The following is a 16,659-nucleotide window of genomic DNA, read 5'->3' on the forward strand; positions in this document are numbered from 1 at the left end:
AAGCGGTGAAAGGTGGGAAGTTTACACTAAGCGCAGGCCGTGAGAAAGTGGGCGAGTGCCACCTCCAATTTAGTCCTTGGAATGTCCGCTGGACGGTGGTACTTACTGAATATATAACGAAAATTTGCAAGATGGCGGTACTTGGAGTGTTCACTAAGTAGACGGACGGACAGATTCACGGATGGACGCACGGACGAACACGGATGGACGCACACACGAACGGATGTACGGACGCACGCATGGAGGGTCGCACAGATGGACGCAGAGATGGACGGAAGCAAGAACGAACGGATGATAGGGAGCGCGGACGGACTGATGGATGCTTCGCCCCCCCCCCTCATAATCCTGCACTACGTGGATATGTTGTGATGTTTTTTTGAGAAACACAGAGTACTGGGCGAGTTGGTAATTCATCTTAACTGAGTTCCGCGAAAACATTGAAGTACACAAGTACGCTGTGTCCAGGTGTCTTCCTTGCGTACTTTAATATTTTGGCGCAACTCATTTAAGAAGACTTTTTTCGCTGTGTTTCCATTCCAAATACTCGGCAGAAATCCAATAACGGGCGTCGAAGGAGCTTTGCGTAATATTGTGCAGCATTCGTTAGAGGGTAAACAATGGTGCACGAAGCAATTTTCTCCAAGGAAAAAAAAGTGACAGACTGTAACTCATCGTTTGGCTACATGCACTTCGCGGCGTTAGTATAGTACGCGAACACGGTTATTTCTTCATTGTTTCTGCGCTAGAATTTCACTGCTGTCTTCATTTAAGTTTTCTTGCGCACGGCTGAACCTCGGATAGTCAAGCAGTCATAACATCTGCATGGGTACACGCCTTCCAAGAGCAGTAATATTACTGCAACATCCACGTTGTAAAGTAGACTGTACGGCTTCTTAGCCTAGCCGCGGGAGGTGTAACCATGGAGTGGGGTGGGGGAAGTGTAGGGTAGTTTTGAAGTACCCGGGAAATTTCTGGTTTCGCGCGTGTATACATTTACACGAGTGAACATATGTGATTGTTAACTACCATCTTTCCTCGAAAAAAAAAATACCAGGCAATGCCCCTGGTTTTATTACTCTGCCAGATCGGCGTTCAAGTTTTCTCATAGCGTGGCGCTTTTTATACGAATTGATTCCAAAAATTTGATAAACACATCGAAAAACTCGTAATAGACTCGAAATATCTCAAAATTACCAATAATACAAGTACTCACGTCAGCCTATAAAAACACCGTTGATGATGACAAAGAAAGAGGATTGTCTCTTGAAAGACTCCCTTTGTACGTTTTTTTTTTGTGTAGAGTGAACGGTGGAGAAAAAAAAATGGCCTTTTGATTGCATGCTTCGCTGCGAATGTGGAAAGACTATCTTCTGTCTGGAGGAGCTACGCGATATATGGACGCCATCTGGCAGTAGTGTCGGAAAACGAAACCTTGTGTAGAACGCGGAGTCACTGGTAGGTGGCAGCACCATATCGTCTTCGCAGAGCGTAGGAAAGCGTGCATAGTGTTGCATTGTCAGCGCAGTGCTTGAAACACTAGGGCCTTCATAATTACGTATCTATGCATTTTTTACTGAAGAAACACACCACCCAATATTTTGTTATGTTACGCCTAAGATATGCGTGTTATTTGTTTTTTTATCCACAATGTTCACAAGTATGATCGCAGCTACCAGAACCACACGGCTGGGCGTTGAGCAAGGCCTTGAGTTTTTGCGGGGTGGCTGAATCGACTGACATACAAAAAAAACAGAAAAGAAAAAAAAAAGAGCAGGCAGACTGAAATTTCTGCGTTGAAGGAAAAAAGTATCCCAAGAAAGACTATCGTCTTATGAAGAACAATGACAGCTTCTTCGTGATATATGAAGTCGAGGTTCCTCGCAGACGAACACTCTGGCTTTAGCACTTTTCTTTGACCTGCCATGGGGGTATTGTGTCCATAATAGGCTCGAACTGCTGACCCGAAAGTCAAGGGATCCAATCCCGGCAGCAGTGGCTGCATTTTCGACGGAGGCGAAATTGCTTGAGATGCGTGTACTTGGATTTAGGTGCTCCTTAGAGAAGTGGTTGAGATTTGCCAAGTGGTTGAAATTTGCGGAGTCCTCCACTACGGCGTCTCTCATAATCATATGGTGGTTTTGGGACGTTAAACCCCACATATCAAAAAATTAATCACAATTACCTAACTAGTCACGCTTCCTTACAACTCTTGACTGAGCACGCATATGACTATCTTCATAGGGACACGTGAACTACAGGTGTACATAAATTCACTAACTTCGGAGAGTGTAATGGGACCAAAAAAAAAAAGATTTAGCGAGTCTTTTTAAAGAAAGTAATACATGTGGTACGACAGCAGTGCACCAAAGTTAGGCATTTTTTTCTTTTTTCTATACTGAAGAGCTCCTGAGAACAACTGCACAGTTTAATCAGTGCAAACAGAATGCAAAATTAGATACGAAATAACGGTGCCTTTACTTTTTCTATTCGTTTGTAACTGTCTGGCTGTGAATAGGGTGAGGTTGATATTATCTTTTTTATATCTATAAGTTATGCAGCGAAAAAACAAAAAAGGTCACCAATTTTGTGTGTGTGTGTGTGTGTGTGTGTGTGTGTGTGTGTGTGTGTGTGTGTGTGTGTGTGCGTGTGTGTGTGTGTGTGTGTGTGTGTGTGTTGAGCGCTTTAGCGCTGACTGATTCATTCTCGGTAAACGTACGTCAAGTTTGCCGGGAGCCCTGCGCGCGTTGCTCGGTTTCCCCATATACGCTTGACGTGATGCCCGGAATGCCTTTCGAAATACCTCGTGGAATAACGCACGGCATGACCACAACAACCCTTGCGAATCGTCTGTTTTGCGAGTCAGAACTGACTCGCGCGTACACGTGCTGCCAGGTTCGAGCATTTGCGTACGACGTTATGTTTACACGTAGAGGACATTTAAAAAACAAGCGTGCCTACGCACGATTTAAATGTATCTTATGAATGACTATATCATGTGAACGTGTGAATATTTGAATCTAGATAACTTCGTTTTCGATGCAGCTATGAAATTTCAAACATTTTTTAGATTATTATTGATAATATCGTTTTTTAAAGAAATTGCATACATTCAATTGCAAAAATACAGCGCCTCTTTAACACACCTTTTGTTGTTTGTATTGGTGCTATCACAACCGTCGAAAAAAAAAATATTGGTTTTGTTGTCCGATTAGACACTTCTTATTCCACCAATATTACTTTTAATTCATACGCAGTTACTAAGGCTCCTGTGCCCTTGTTTAGAGCGACAATTCAAAGATATTTAAAAATCGTATCTTTCGACTGCTTGCTTTTCTTCCATTTTTACTTCAAACGAATCTCAGAGCACATAGTGCAAAAACCTATACGAAAGATAGCTGATATGGCGTCCGTCATTAAACTTTCCGCATTCTATTTAAAAAATTCTGTTTCCTCAAGGAATTTATATATTTTCCGGTAAGTTTTTACCCACTTCCGCGTACTTTCGCAAAATCATTGCCGGAACATATAGAATACTTCTATAAACACTTAATGTATCAGTAGAAATGACTTATGAACCACACCATCTACACTGTTTCCCGCTAAACCAGTACATTTCCCCTTTGTGACCTACATGCTCTAATGGATTCCACGCTGTTGTGAAAACTAGACCGCCTTTGTCACGGCAGGAACTTGGGCAGAAAGAGGGTCGGATGCATATTCGTGTTTTCGCGATTCTCATGGTTTAGCAACTCTCACAGCTTCGTCTTCAGTGTCACATTCACGACGAAACTAACTATTGGTAAACACTGTTCGTGGAAGCGAGGAATGATCCTCTGACTCTGCATGTACTTGTTGAACGTTTAACATTTGTAGAGTGAAAACTGCTGTTGAATGGAGGGGACTGACCTGACAATAAATTTGTTTGTTTTCATTTCTTTTCAGACAACCTTCTCGCTGAGACACCGCTGTTCTGCTCTGCTAGATCAAAGGTCGGCTGTCATCATAAGGTATGTGACGTTTTCCCACTGTGAAATAATTAAAACAATTTTTTATTGTTTTAATTACCCGCACTACAAAGAAAGTGTTTTAAATGCAAACATGCTTGACTCTCCGCTTGTATACAGAAAGAAGGAGAAGTAATGAAATGCATTCGAGGTCAGCGGGATGCGCTTAAAAGCTTTTAAATGGCTACTACGGACATAAACTTGATGAATATTTCGGGAACATCTCATTGGAAAACATTTTGGAAATTAAACAATTTTACGTGCAGAAATAATATTTGTTCATTTCCTGGATTTGTGGTCATCTTTACGGGGCGGGGCGCCTTCTATAGTCGCCAGCAATGGCATCGTATCATAACTGAGTGGGAAATAGAAGAAAAAAATATTATCTTTTGAAGTAGGCTAGTTATCAAATATGGCTCCGGGGTCTCTACAGCAGCGACCTTCTGGAACACTTCGGTGAAATTTTAGTATTCGCACTACAACGCGTGTGGGTTCCCAAGACAAGTGAAGTGAACAACAGTCACTACAATAAATACATGGGGCCCCGCGGTAAAATATTAAACATTCTGGGAAGCCGGGCAGTTTTAAATGCGAAGAATTTCTTTGTGTACTACAAGCACTTTCGCTATATCTATCTATCTATCTATCTATCTATCTATCTATCTATCTATCTATCTATCTATCTATCTATCTATCTATCTATCTATCTATCTATCTATCTATCTATCTATCTATCTATCTATCTATCTATCTATCTATCTGTCTGTCTGTCTGTCTGTCTGTCTGTCTGTCTGTCTGTCTGTCTGTCTGTCTGTCTGTCTGTCTGTCTGTCTGTCTGTCTGTCTGTCTGTCTGTCTGTCTGTCTGTCTGTCTGTCTGTCTGTCTGTCTGTGTCAAGCTGCCGATCGGTAGTAGAGGCTCCCGAGAACTCGCGAGCCAAATAATATAGCGCTACACACGGCCTGGAGTTCACATTAAAATATCAGTCAGCTCCAAATTGCTTTTTTTTCTCTTGACAAATGACGGATGACGCACAAAAATCACTTGTAGAAAGCCCATCTATCAGCTATTGGCTGATTTTAACATGTCGTGCTCGGTCGTTACAGTGATCACCGCAGAAAGCCGCGAGTTGTCCAGGCGCGCGCGCGCGATCGCGCTGAAAAAGCCACGCATTCGAAGGAAGGAAAAGTGGTCAAGGTCGCGACGCGCGTGACGTATTTTCCTTGCCTCTGTCATCCCTCCCTGCTTAACTTCCAGCGCTTTCATCGGGACGAGAAAAAAAGAGAATGCAATTGCAACATGCGACAAATCTCTGTAACATCCGCTAGCACTGGACGGACTCTTAAAATTTTTGTGGCGTCCAATCCTTGATGCAATGAGCTCTTCCAGCGAGTTTATTCTATCGTTACTTCAAAAAAAGTATTTCAGGGCCCTTTTATGGTTTTGTTTGTCTTAATCACGTTTCCAGCTCTCATGTGAAAGTCGAAGCCAAAAGAATTTGAAAACAAATTGAAAGTTTGCGAGGTATTGGCTGGAAATTCTCAATAAAAAATGAGCTTTCTCAAAGTCTTTTCAACTGCAACAACGCATAAAGATGAAATGCATTTTAGAGCTATCGTTTCTGAACATAATACGGTACAGGAGGCGAAACCATTGTTTCATCTACGCTTCCTGGTAAATGATTATACGTTCACTGTCAAGAAATCGAAATAAATGTTGCACTTCTCGCATTGTGATTGTGACAAACAACTTTATGCTTTTGAATGTTGTGTAGAATACATGTTTTGTTCTTTTCCGCAAAAGCAAGCTGCAGATATCTATGGATGCGTGCATTGAGAGAAATGGATGCATTATGTTTAGGAATGCACAGCAAAATTAAAGTTTTTCTATTTCATTCCGGCAGAACAACTGACATGAAGGTCACGGGATGGAATTCCGGCTGTATTTTGATAATGTTAGAGGCCTATGTTTTCAGATATAGTGCACACTAAAAAAACACGGGTGGTCAAACTTTCAGAAGGCCTTTAGTGCGGCATGAATCATAATCATATTGCAGTTTCGGGACGCAAAACTCCAACATATATTTTACGTCTTGTGTCATATCCTCGATTTCTGAAGAGCGTCTAACATTTTCATTTAGGACCCCATACGCTCAGTAGACATGAAAGCCTTACCTTCTGAGAAAGGGCATTGATATCGGCTCTAGCACGGCACCAATTCTTAGTGATAGCTTTAGGCAAAAACAGATAATATAATTTGAAGCCCCTACTTTACAGAAACGTGAGTCATGTTCGATCATCAGTTTGGTTCGTCAGATGTAAATTTCGCCATATCCTTAAAGGAATGCGCAATAGGCACAGGAATTGGATGTTCATTAACAAACGAGTGATTTCTCGTCACTGCCGAGAAATGACGCCACGTGCGCATGTCCCAAATTCTCGATCATTGAATTTGGCTGTCAGCTTGCGCTGACTTGTACCGTACAACATCGATTAACTGACGACCACTGTTCCTCACTCTCCTATAGACCTTTTCAGAAACGCCTCCGTGGGCGTCGCCATAGTCGTCTCTGGGCTGCGAAAATTGGCGAGATTCCTCATAAATGCACTGACAAGGCTGCGCTTTTGGCCTTCGTACTCCCGCGCGCAGCCCATTATGGCGGTGTTTTTTTTTTTTTCCCTCCTGTGAAAAGGTGTATACGTCCACTGCAATAGTTACGGTGATCAATTGCTGGCACGGGTTCGTTTCCGGCTGTGCATAGTATTTCGACGGAGGCAAAGTGGTAGCGGCCAGTGTACTGTGCGACTTCAGTGCGATACTGTGCAATGTCAAGAACACCAGATGATGAAGATTTCCGAAGATCTCCACGACGGCGTTCCTTGTGATCATGTCGCGGTTTCGGGGCATAATGATCCAGATAAAATTATTATTACTATCCACTCCGGTTACAAGGTGTTTGTAGGCTACCCGCTCTTTAAAGAATAACTTCTACATTACGCATTGACCACCATAAATTAGCCACTGATTATGCGCACTGCTCGAGGCCGGAGGGCAGCGTTAACGAAGAGCAATACGAGAAGCACCCGTCAGTGCATCGGACAATTGATTTGTTCGTGATGGCACTACATCTACATCAAGTCAGTAAAAAAATATATTACTATCGTCATGATAGTCTTGTCGCCATGACTTATTGGCGTAGACTTCAAGTGCACTACCAGTATGTTTAGATTGGCACACCTTCAAGAAAATAGATTCTTCATCGCAACGCAACATGGCTTCAGGGCTGGCTGTACTTGTGACACTCACCTGATAGAATTTCGTCGTGACATTGCAGCGTTTATTAACTACGGTTCGCAGGGTGACTGCATCTCTTTAGACTTTCGGAAAGCATTCGATACCGTATCTCATACCCTGTCGCTACAAAAATTGACCAGTCTCAATTTGCCAAATTCCCTCCTGAAGTGGTTAGAAGCGTACCTCCTAGATAGAAACCAACGTGTGATACTTGGAGTTGTTTGTTCTTCTGATGTCTCAGTTTTAAATAAGGTGTGCCACAGGGGTCCGTTTTAGGGCCTCTGCTTTTTCTAATATTCATTAATGATCTAACTGAACACTTGTCATGTCGTGTGAGGCTATATGCAGATGACTGCTTTATCTACCGTGAAATCTGAAGTGAATCAGACAGTTAACAGCAGCAAAATGATCTCAACAAAGTCATGTCTTGGTGTTCAGCTTGGAACATGACACTCAACCTGTCCAAATGCAACCTCTTAATATTTACGAACAAAAAGCACCCCCTCATGACAAGCTATGTCATGAATACAACACAGCTATTTCTAGTGACAGAGTATACGTACCTAGGAGTAATTATTCGCAGTAATCTGACTTGGAATGCGCAAATTGATCCTATCGCAAGAAAGGCCAGCAACACATTAAACTTCTTTCGACGAAACTTTAAACAAGCACGGGCAAGCCTGAAACAAAGCCACCTATTTCTCGTATGTACGTCCACTTTTGGAGTACGCGTGTTGCACTTGGGTCCTTTCTACCAAAGGCAACATCGATGCCCTAGAGCGCGTGCTGCTGAGAGCGGCCCGTTACATGACAGTTGATTATGACAGTTTGCAAAAGATCTTTAGAGATCAGGAATACTTTAGGATGACCCCTTTTTGAGACGGACGCAAGCTCTTGTGTTTATCTCTGTTTCACAAAATATTTCATGGTTCAACGGGTATTCACAGGTAGAACTACACTTTGAAGCCTACGTGTATATCTGCTCGAACTGACCACCCACTCAAAGGGCGCGAGTTCACTGTCAGAATAACGCTTATAATTATTCTTTTTTTCCCGCAATCTATACAGCAGTGGAACAAACTACCTCAAGAAATTGTTACCGCGGCCACGAAAATATTCAGCGTCACGCTTTAGGGTCCCATTTTTCTTAATGCGAAGCATTTCTTAGCGAACTTCGGCAAATTTGACCGTATCTATCTATCTATCTATCTATCTATCTATCTATCTATCTATCTATCTATCTATCTATCTATCTATCTATCTATCTATCTATCTATCTATCTATCTAGCGAGATAGATAGAGAGATAGATAGATGATAGATAGATAGATAGATAGATAGATAGATAGATAGATAGATAGATAGATAGATAGATAGATATCTATCTATCTATAGCTAGATATCTATAGCTAGCTAGCTAGCTAGCCGTCTACGACTTTTAGCTCTCCTGGCCGTCTCATTAATGGTATTAATGTTAATGTTAGCTAGCTAGCTAGCTAGCCGTCTACGACTTTTAGCTCTCCTGGCCGTCTCATTAATGTTATCAATACAAAAATTGGTATGGCATAACATGACTGTATGGTGAGCCTAGTTGACAATTTTAACATGACTATCACGACATTTATATCATGAATGTCATGGTTTACATTTCATGGTCTTGCTGCTCTTGCGGTGGTTTCTTTCACATGATATGCTGCAAAATTGGCATGGTATGACATGACTGCATGGCGAACACTAGTGACAGAACCCTAACGTGGAAATCATGACATGCATGCCATGTCAGTCATAAAACATGATTAGACGCCAAGCTCATACTACGCTCGCAGTCATTTCGCTAGCTTCACACATACCAAATTTGGAGTTACGGAAAGCGAATGCATGACGAAGGTAAATGACACGTCCGAACATGATAATCGTGATATGCGTGTCATGTAAAACATGACTACATGTTACGCTCAAAGCGTGCTCGCGGCCGTTTCACTAGTTACCCTTATACCAAATTTGGTAGCACGTGACGTTAATGGACGACGAGTGCAAATTACACGTCCAAACATGATAATAATGGCATGCGTGTCATGTAAAACAGGACTACGCTCATATGCTACGCTCATAGCACGCTCGCGGCCGTTTCGCTAGCTCCACATATACCAAATTAGGTATCAGGTGACGTGAACAGATTACGAAGGTAAATGACACGTCCAGACGTGATAGTCATCGCATGGAAGCCATATATGGCATAATTTACCTCCGCCTTGTAACGACGTCCTGATTTTAAAGTGACATATCAACCTTCTTCATTCGTGCTTCGCATGTCATCGATTCCCACTGTACGTGGAATCTGCCCATTTTCGTAACGTGATTATACTTTCGTTTATTTCTTTTAGCCTTACACGCCTGAATTGTTTTTTTTTTTACTTTTTAGGATCTTTTTTGGGATCTCTGCCTGTATAGATGTGTGTATATACATATATGTATATGTGTGCGTACATGGGTTTATTATAATTAAACATATTTTGCTGTGCACATTCCGATGAATACATATAAATACTGAATGCTTTATTATGTAGCTTTATTTTCTTATGCACAGCGCAGTGTTAATTGCTTGTCGTCATTCTGCATTTTCCTTTATTTTTTCTCTTTATTGTTCAGAAATGTATTACTTTTTAATATGTTTTTAAATATCCTTTTAAATGTTATCTCTCCCCTACGCTAATGCCCCACGCGGGCAATGTAGGTATTGTAAATAAATAAATAAATAAATTAGACTTGCAACTCTTGCTTCAAAATCACACGTCTTGTGCCTAGCCTATTCCTCGCTGACGGCTAAGCACTACACTATTTCTTGCAGTGCATAGAATCTGGTGGGGTTTTAGAGGCGAAACTCCTTAAGGTTGATTGATTGATACGTGGGGTTTAACGTCCCTAAACCGCCGTTTGATTACGAGAGACGTCGTAGTGAAAGGCTCCAGAAATTTCGACCACTTGGGGTTCTTTAACATGCACACAATTCCGAACACACGGGCCTATACATCATTTTGGCCTCCATCTAAAATGCAGCCGCCGCAGCCGGGATTAAATCCCGCGACCTGTGGGTCAGCAGCCGAGTACCTTGGCCACTAGACCACCACGGCGGGGTGCTCCTTATGGTCGCCAACGGTGCTAACGTAGAAGCCTCGCTCCTCAAGGTCGAGGCTTCAACGTTGGCACCGTTGGCGTGCGCCGCAACCGCCATGACGGCGATCATGATGATGAACATGATGACGATAATGGTAGCAGAAAGCGACTGGTTTGAGCAGCATGTGGCATCTCGATATGCACTACGATGCACTTCGTATGACTGGAAACAATCAACAACCACAAGTGGAAAGTGACAAGACTTGATCTTTGCTAAATTTAGGCTGAATTCGATACCGTAAAGCAATAGCATTCAAAGCAAAACAATATTGACAAATGAACACAACATACGATTTTTGAATAATAAACTTGTATATAACTGTACAACATTGTCGCTCATTTACATGCGTGAGTGGTCCATGTCACGAGTGGCTTACGGTAACACCGAACTATCACCCTGCTTCGTCCCATCATCATCATTCATTTCGTGAATATGCCGTGTTTCTTGTTTTGTTTCCTGTACCACTACAATTTTCTCGTAAATTAATTTTCTAAAAGGAAGACGACAATAGGTAACCCGACTAGCTCAAATTGGCGTCTCGTTAACGACAGATATATAGTCCGTTTATTGTGTTCCACAATTTCACCGCAATATATTGTGTAATATTTGAACGTGTTGCGCCGATATAGGCATATGGATATCGTTGAGCGCATATGGCATTCTTGAGTGGCACCATTATTATGTAGGCCAAACGCATTCATTACTAAAATAACGTCCAACCCCTTAAATACTGTTCAATGTGGCTGAGAAACGCATTCCTTTCGTTGTTTCGACATTTGTCATCACAATATAGTTTCATTTCTAACATTTAAGAGCGCTACGAAATTGTGAAAGGTCTTAACATCTGGTATCGTTCCAGCGATGTTTACTTTTAGCAACCGATCAAACAGAAGTCCGTTTCACAAGACAATACTGCGGTCGTGACCAGTATTTGGTGACATTGACACATTGCGCCATATCTCGTCGGCGACAGACAAAAAAAAATACCGGCATTCAAAAACGACTCCCGGTTCTACACACCAAAGATTCAATCAAACATTCTCTTCGAATTACAGTGTCGCACTAAAAAGTTTGGTAGATACCAGGTACCTTTTAGGAAGCGATGTTATGCGAAGCATGCGGATGAAAGGTGACTGTGTTTTATTTTTTTTTTCCATTGAGCAAAACGATATGAAGTGTCACTGAGTATATGTACAAATCCACGCACACAGATACGTTAAACAACCGCATTTTTTATATTAGTCGTTGTTTACTGCTGCATAACGATGCGAACCGCAACTTGGATATTAGCAAGACAGACAGACAGACAGACGGACGGACGGACGGACGGATGAATGGATGGATGGATGGATGGATGGATGGATAGATGGATGGACGGACGGACGGACGGACGGAAAGCCGCTTTGCCACAGTCATCATAATTTACTCCGTGGATATGCTGCGATTTTTTGTGATCTCAAGTTTGTGAGATCAGTATATCTATCTATCTTGGGCTGGTTTCATCGTTATTCATGCACTGCGGCCCAATTATTAGCGTGCCAGAGACGTCGTTATCCCAATGAATCATGTTAATGGCTGCGTGAATATACGGCTTGACGCCGTCTAAGCCGCCATATGTTGTAGCCACGCAGGGCGTCCACGACGTCACGTGCAAGCTATCAGCTTCAGCCGGGTGACGTCACATTACGTGTTATAAGGTCACATGACGTTACGTCGCATGGTGACGTCATCGTATGATTTCGTTGCTCTGTCGAAGCTGGGCCGATATCAGAAGTACTGCACGATCGCGTGAGGAATAGAAAGTTTGGGGGTGTCTTTCGCCTTCTAGTCGTCTTAGCCAAATGCATGAGTGTACGCGCGAGATTTTCTTGCTGGGGCTAGGAATCGTGTCGCCCTCTAGGGTCCTTGAGTCTTACGAAAAGAAAACAAAAGTGGATGTGTGACTTTTTTCGTGTTGACCTGACTTGCCACGTACAAGACTGCCTTTAAAGAGGAGGAGGAGGAGGAGGAGGAGGAGGAGGAGGAGGAGGAGGCACACAAACTCTCTTTTGGGTCACACGATTTTTGCAAGAGAATATTATGACACCCAACAGAGGGGTCGACGTGCCTTTTAAAGAGAGTCATCCACCTGGCTAGCCAGAGTTCTCATGAGATTTAACAGGCAATAATGCCAAGGAATGTATAGGGGAAGTTATTAAAACCAATGTAATGCAAATAGGAAGAAAAAAAAGTGGGTGAAAAAATTACTTGTCGTGAGCAGGAATCGAACCTACGACCTCTGAATAACGTATTTGGTGCCCTACCACTGAGCTATCACGGCGGCTATCCCCCCACCACTTTATTGGGTTTATATGCGAATTTAAACGTGGGAGTGTCAGGCAGCGCCACCTGTAGCCATGGAGGCGACTGTGGCACACTCTTTTATTAGCCTGTATGGCGTCACGTTACACGTGAACTTATTACGAGCTGGCAGCTGACCAATAGTTCCTCGTATACAACCTAACAGCACTAAGTCTGCCAGTACGAGACCTTCGTTAATCAATAAGGGAAAGAAGTGTATACCTGTCATGCAAGGTTCTTTTAGATGTTTAGTAAGAAGAGCTCTCTAAGGTTTAAACCTACGAGAGGCTTAACGAAGGGACAAAGCCGTTTGTACCAAAACTCAAACAAAAGTTTAATTGAAAAGTAAAAAAAACGAAAATCCCCCGTAAAACGAAACAACTAATAAACATTTAACTGGATACGGCGAAATCCATCTATCAGCACTCAACAAAGAAGTTCAAAGTGTTCAATTGAATCTAACGTCCAAATGGGGCCGAGCGGTGGAGTAGAGCAAGATATCTGTTCGGTCTCACCCACACGCTGAATTCCGGAGACGATTAGCAAACCGGAACGCGGTGATTCCGGCTTCAGGACGCTGGCAGGACGGGGATGTAGGAACGCTGGCTGCTGACGACACGTCGACAAACCAGACTGGAACGTGGTGGCTCTGGCTTTAGGAGTGTGCACTCGTCGGTGACGAGAGAACGCGAGCTGGTGGCGATGCTTCAGGGAACCAGGGTCAACCTGGCCAAGCAGCTGGGCGCACAGCCCGTAGCCCGATGGCTGTTGCTCGCCTGTTGGAACAAAAGTCCGCAGGCCCTGGGTAGAAGTTCAGGAACGCATGGCCATGGTCCTCTCGAGCGGGAACACGACGGCAGGAGGCCCCGGCCGGTTGAAGTCCTGCAGGCTCGGGTCCGACGCCCGGCGGACCATCTTCAGCGCCCGGTCTGGTGACGACCTTCCACTTGCTCCGTTTTGTTGTTGTTGTTGTTCTCCCATTGTTAGTGGCGCAGAGGTGGTGTCGTACCCAATGAAGTGACTACTGAGGGGCGACTATTGCCCCGTTTTCTTCGAACTCCCCTTGATCTCCTCTGCTCAGGCTTCTGCTTCCACTCTGGCCCACTTGTCTCGTCCCGATTGGAGATTCTGTACTTTCGTGGTGCCTAGTCATTGGGCCTTGAAATCTCCGTGGTCTATGATCATTGGTTACCTTATCTTTTATTTTGTTCACGGGGTGCCACGTGTCCTCGTGCACGCGACGTCTTCACTGCCGTCGTCATCGGCGTTGTCTAGGTGGCACCACGCGTGCACTCTGTTCTCTTCTGTTTTTTTTTTTTTTTTTGACGCGCATTTTCCAAAGGCGCGCACTTTGAACGCGCACTCCACTCATCACTTAGGCCCCCTTGAAATCAAAATTTTTTTCGAGAAAAAAGAACTGCCATCGAGTGCGCGTTTCGCACTACACCACAATTTACCCACATGTATGTCCGCCACACAGTTCACTGCATTGTCCAAAGGTCCACATTCACTAACCTCAAAATACACAAGAAGTGAGGAAAAGTATGGACACATCTAGCGGATCGTGAAAATCCCCAAATTAGCCTGTTTAGTACACCACCTTTTCTATTTATATATTTCCTATCATCTCAAAAACTATACATCATGTTAATGTTACATTGCGTGTAACTTCTTCAACTATTTACAAGCAACACCCTTCCGTGGTCCGCAATCAAAATGCGAAAGAAACCACCGGGAAATCGAACTTGACGCTTAAGTTATAGCATCCAAAACAAGACGTTTAACGGCTCTAACCATTTGACAAGAGTAAGGAATCGGACGCCAGTGGAAGAATTCTCGACCGTAAGCTCGTCTGAACCTGAAGCTGTGTATCGCCAGGCGCCCAATCTCTAAATCATAAGCGTACACGCTGGAATGTCTGTATGCCAGTCGGAGGCGTTGCCTCCAGGCGCACCAGTACAACCACGCCCGAATGACCTCATCCTTCCCAGGAACGCCTCGCCTGAACTCGTAAGCCGCTAATCGTCCAGACATCTCAACAGAAGCGACCTCTTCAACCGAAGATGCCAGAAGGCACCAGTCAGCGTCCTTCCTCGTGGGTCCACGAGAGATCGACACGGGTCCAAAAGTTGATATTTTAGGTTTCATTGAGTATTATATGTTTCGTGCACCTCTCACCAGGTAGCGCGAAAGTCATCTTCGTTTTATGATTAACGGCATAACTTACGAGAAAAAAGATATCAAACTTCACCAACACGGAAGCACCAATTTCGTCACCTGTCAATTTCGAAAATTGCAGATGCTATAAAAAGCCAAATATTTTTGTTTCAAGGAAGATATTTTTTTGCCTGAAATGCATGTCTAATGAAGAAGGAATTCATACGGTTTCAAGTTTGTAGACCTTAAGAAAATAGCTTTCAAAAATGTCTAATTTTGCGACAGTTTAAAATAAGTTACGTATTCCCCATTTTTTTTCTCCGAAAGTATTGCAAGCTGCGTTTTCAAACTTGACAAGTTTTAAGGATATAGTGTGTTCATTGGGTACATAAATATTGATGCCGTAGGGCAAATGTAAATTTTTATATATTGCCTCAAAGTTCTCATATTGGCAAAAAGTGTACTCCACTGAAATTTGAATAATAAAGAAACCGCATCTTTGATTTTTTTAAAATCACGTAAATAGACAGTCGAGGGCCATCATACAGTAATATAGAAAAACATGTTGCATTATTTTGTTTTTAGCGACAATATTCGTGGTACAAATCAGAGCTTTTCGAGAATGCGCTGATAAGTTGAGAAACCTAGAAATCGGAACGGAAAAGCGGAAATGAGCTTCAAACGCGAGTAAACATGACCGCATTTGGTGAAGAAAGGCTGTTTTAGCAGATAGGAGTAACTATTTTGAACACGGTATTCTACAGTACCTGAATTCACTCATACGTAGAGCACTGAGACTTCTAATATGTGGTGCCTCTCCATTACTGACACACAGATGAAGCTGCTGTGACGTCCATGTGTTTGCAACACGTTGGGTAAGAGAATTGAATGTTGAATGAGTTCATAAACTATTCATAACAAATTTTTATCATTTGGGGCACGAAGACTGCCGCATTAGACTGAAAAACATGCTTTAGGGCAAGTTGTCATCCGTCGTCTGCTCTACAAATGAATTGCGGTGCGCCGCATCTCGGAGGCAATGCTTTAGATCATACGGTTCAAAGCAGGGACAAAGATAACGCCTCCCGTAATTTTATCGACAAAAACCTTGTGAAATTCATTTTAACGTACTATACTTCAGTTTTGCATTCGCACTATGGATACTTGCGCACAAGTATCCACAGTGCGAATGCTAAATTTGCTAAGTCTGAAATAAGTATCTCTTCTTCTCCCCTAAGGTTACACTTATAATTTTATTTACTAATTTAAATGTTACACCTGTGAATGTAGCGTCACACCAAATTGGTGCCGTGAATAATAATATTTTGTAACTGGAATAACGTTAGAAGCCTGAAAAGGATATGTTGGGAAGTTTTATCAAGACTAGAGCTCTGTAACGTCATGATGCGTAGCAGCAGGTGTTCGGGCGCATCTGTCACAGGAGCTCTGACGTCAGGATCGCGCAAGGAGAGTTTTATTTGAGTGTAATTGTGGTAGTTTATACACTTATGATATATTTATTGCGGTGGGCTTATGGTGCAATTAGTGAGCGCGTTGCAAGAGCTGTATGGAGGGATGTTTGACGTATGTATAGCGAAGCTCACCATTTCAAAAAAAAAAAAGAAAGGCAAGAAGAAAAAAGGAAAGAAAATTTAGTGGTGCGCTGCCATTTATTTTTATTTTTAACGCAG

The 16,659-nt window shown here is 42.8% G+C and overlaps 1 protein-coding gene across 2 annotated transcripts in view; it reads left to right on the forward strand.

Annotated features, from left to right (window-relative positions):
* The window catches only part of LOC119161180 (uncharacterized), a 386,858-nt gene that overhangs the window by 218,672 nt on the left and 151,527 nt on the right, over positions 1-16,659 (forward strand). For both annotated transcript variants that reach the window (XM_075889640.1, XM_075889641.1), the window contains exon 3: positions 3,943-4,007. The gene's annotated coding sequence lies outside the window, so the exon portion shown is untranslated. The remainder of the gene's footprint in view (positions 1-3,942; positions 4,008-16,659) is intronic.

Source organism: Rhipicephalus microplus, chromosome 3, assembly GCF_043290135.1.
Source record: "Rhipicephalus microplus isolate Deutch F79 chromosome 3, USDA_Rmic, whole genome shotgun sequence".
In the NCBI taxonomy this organism is placed as follows: domain Eukaryota; kingdom Metazoa; phylum Arthropoda; class Arachnida; order Ixodida; family Ixodidae; genus Rhipicephalus; species Rhipicephalus microplus.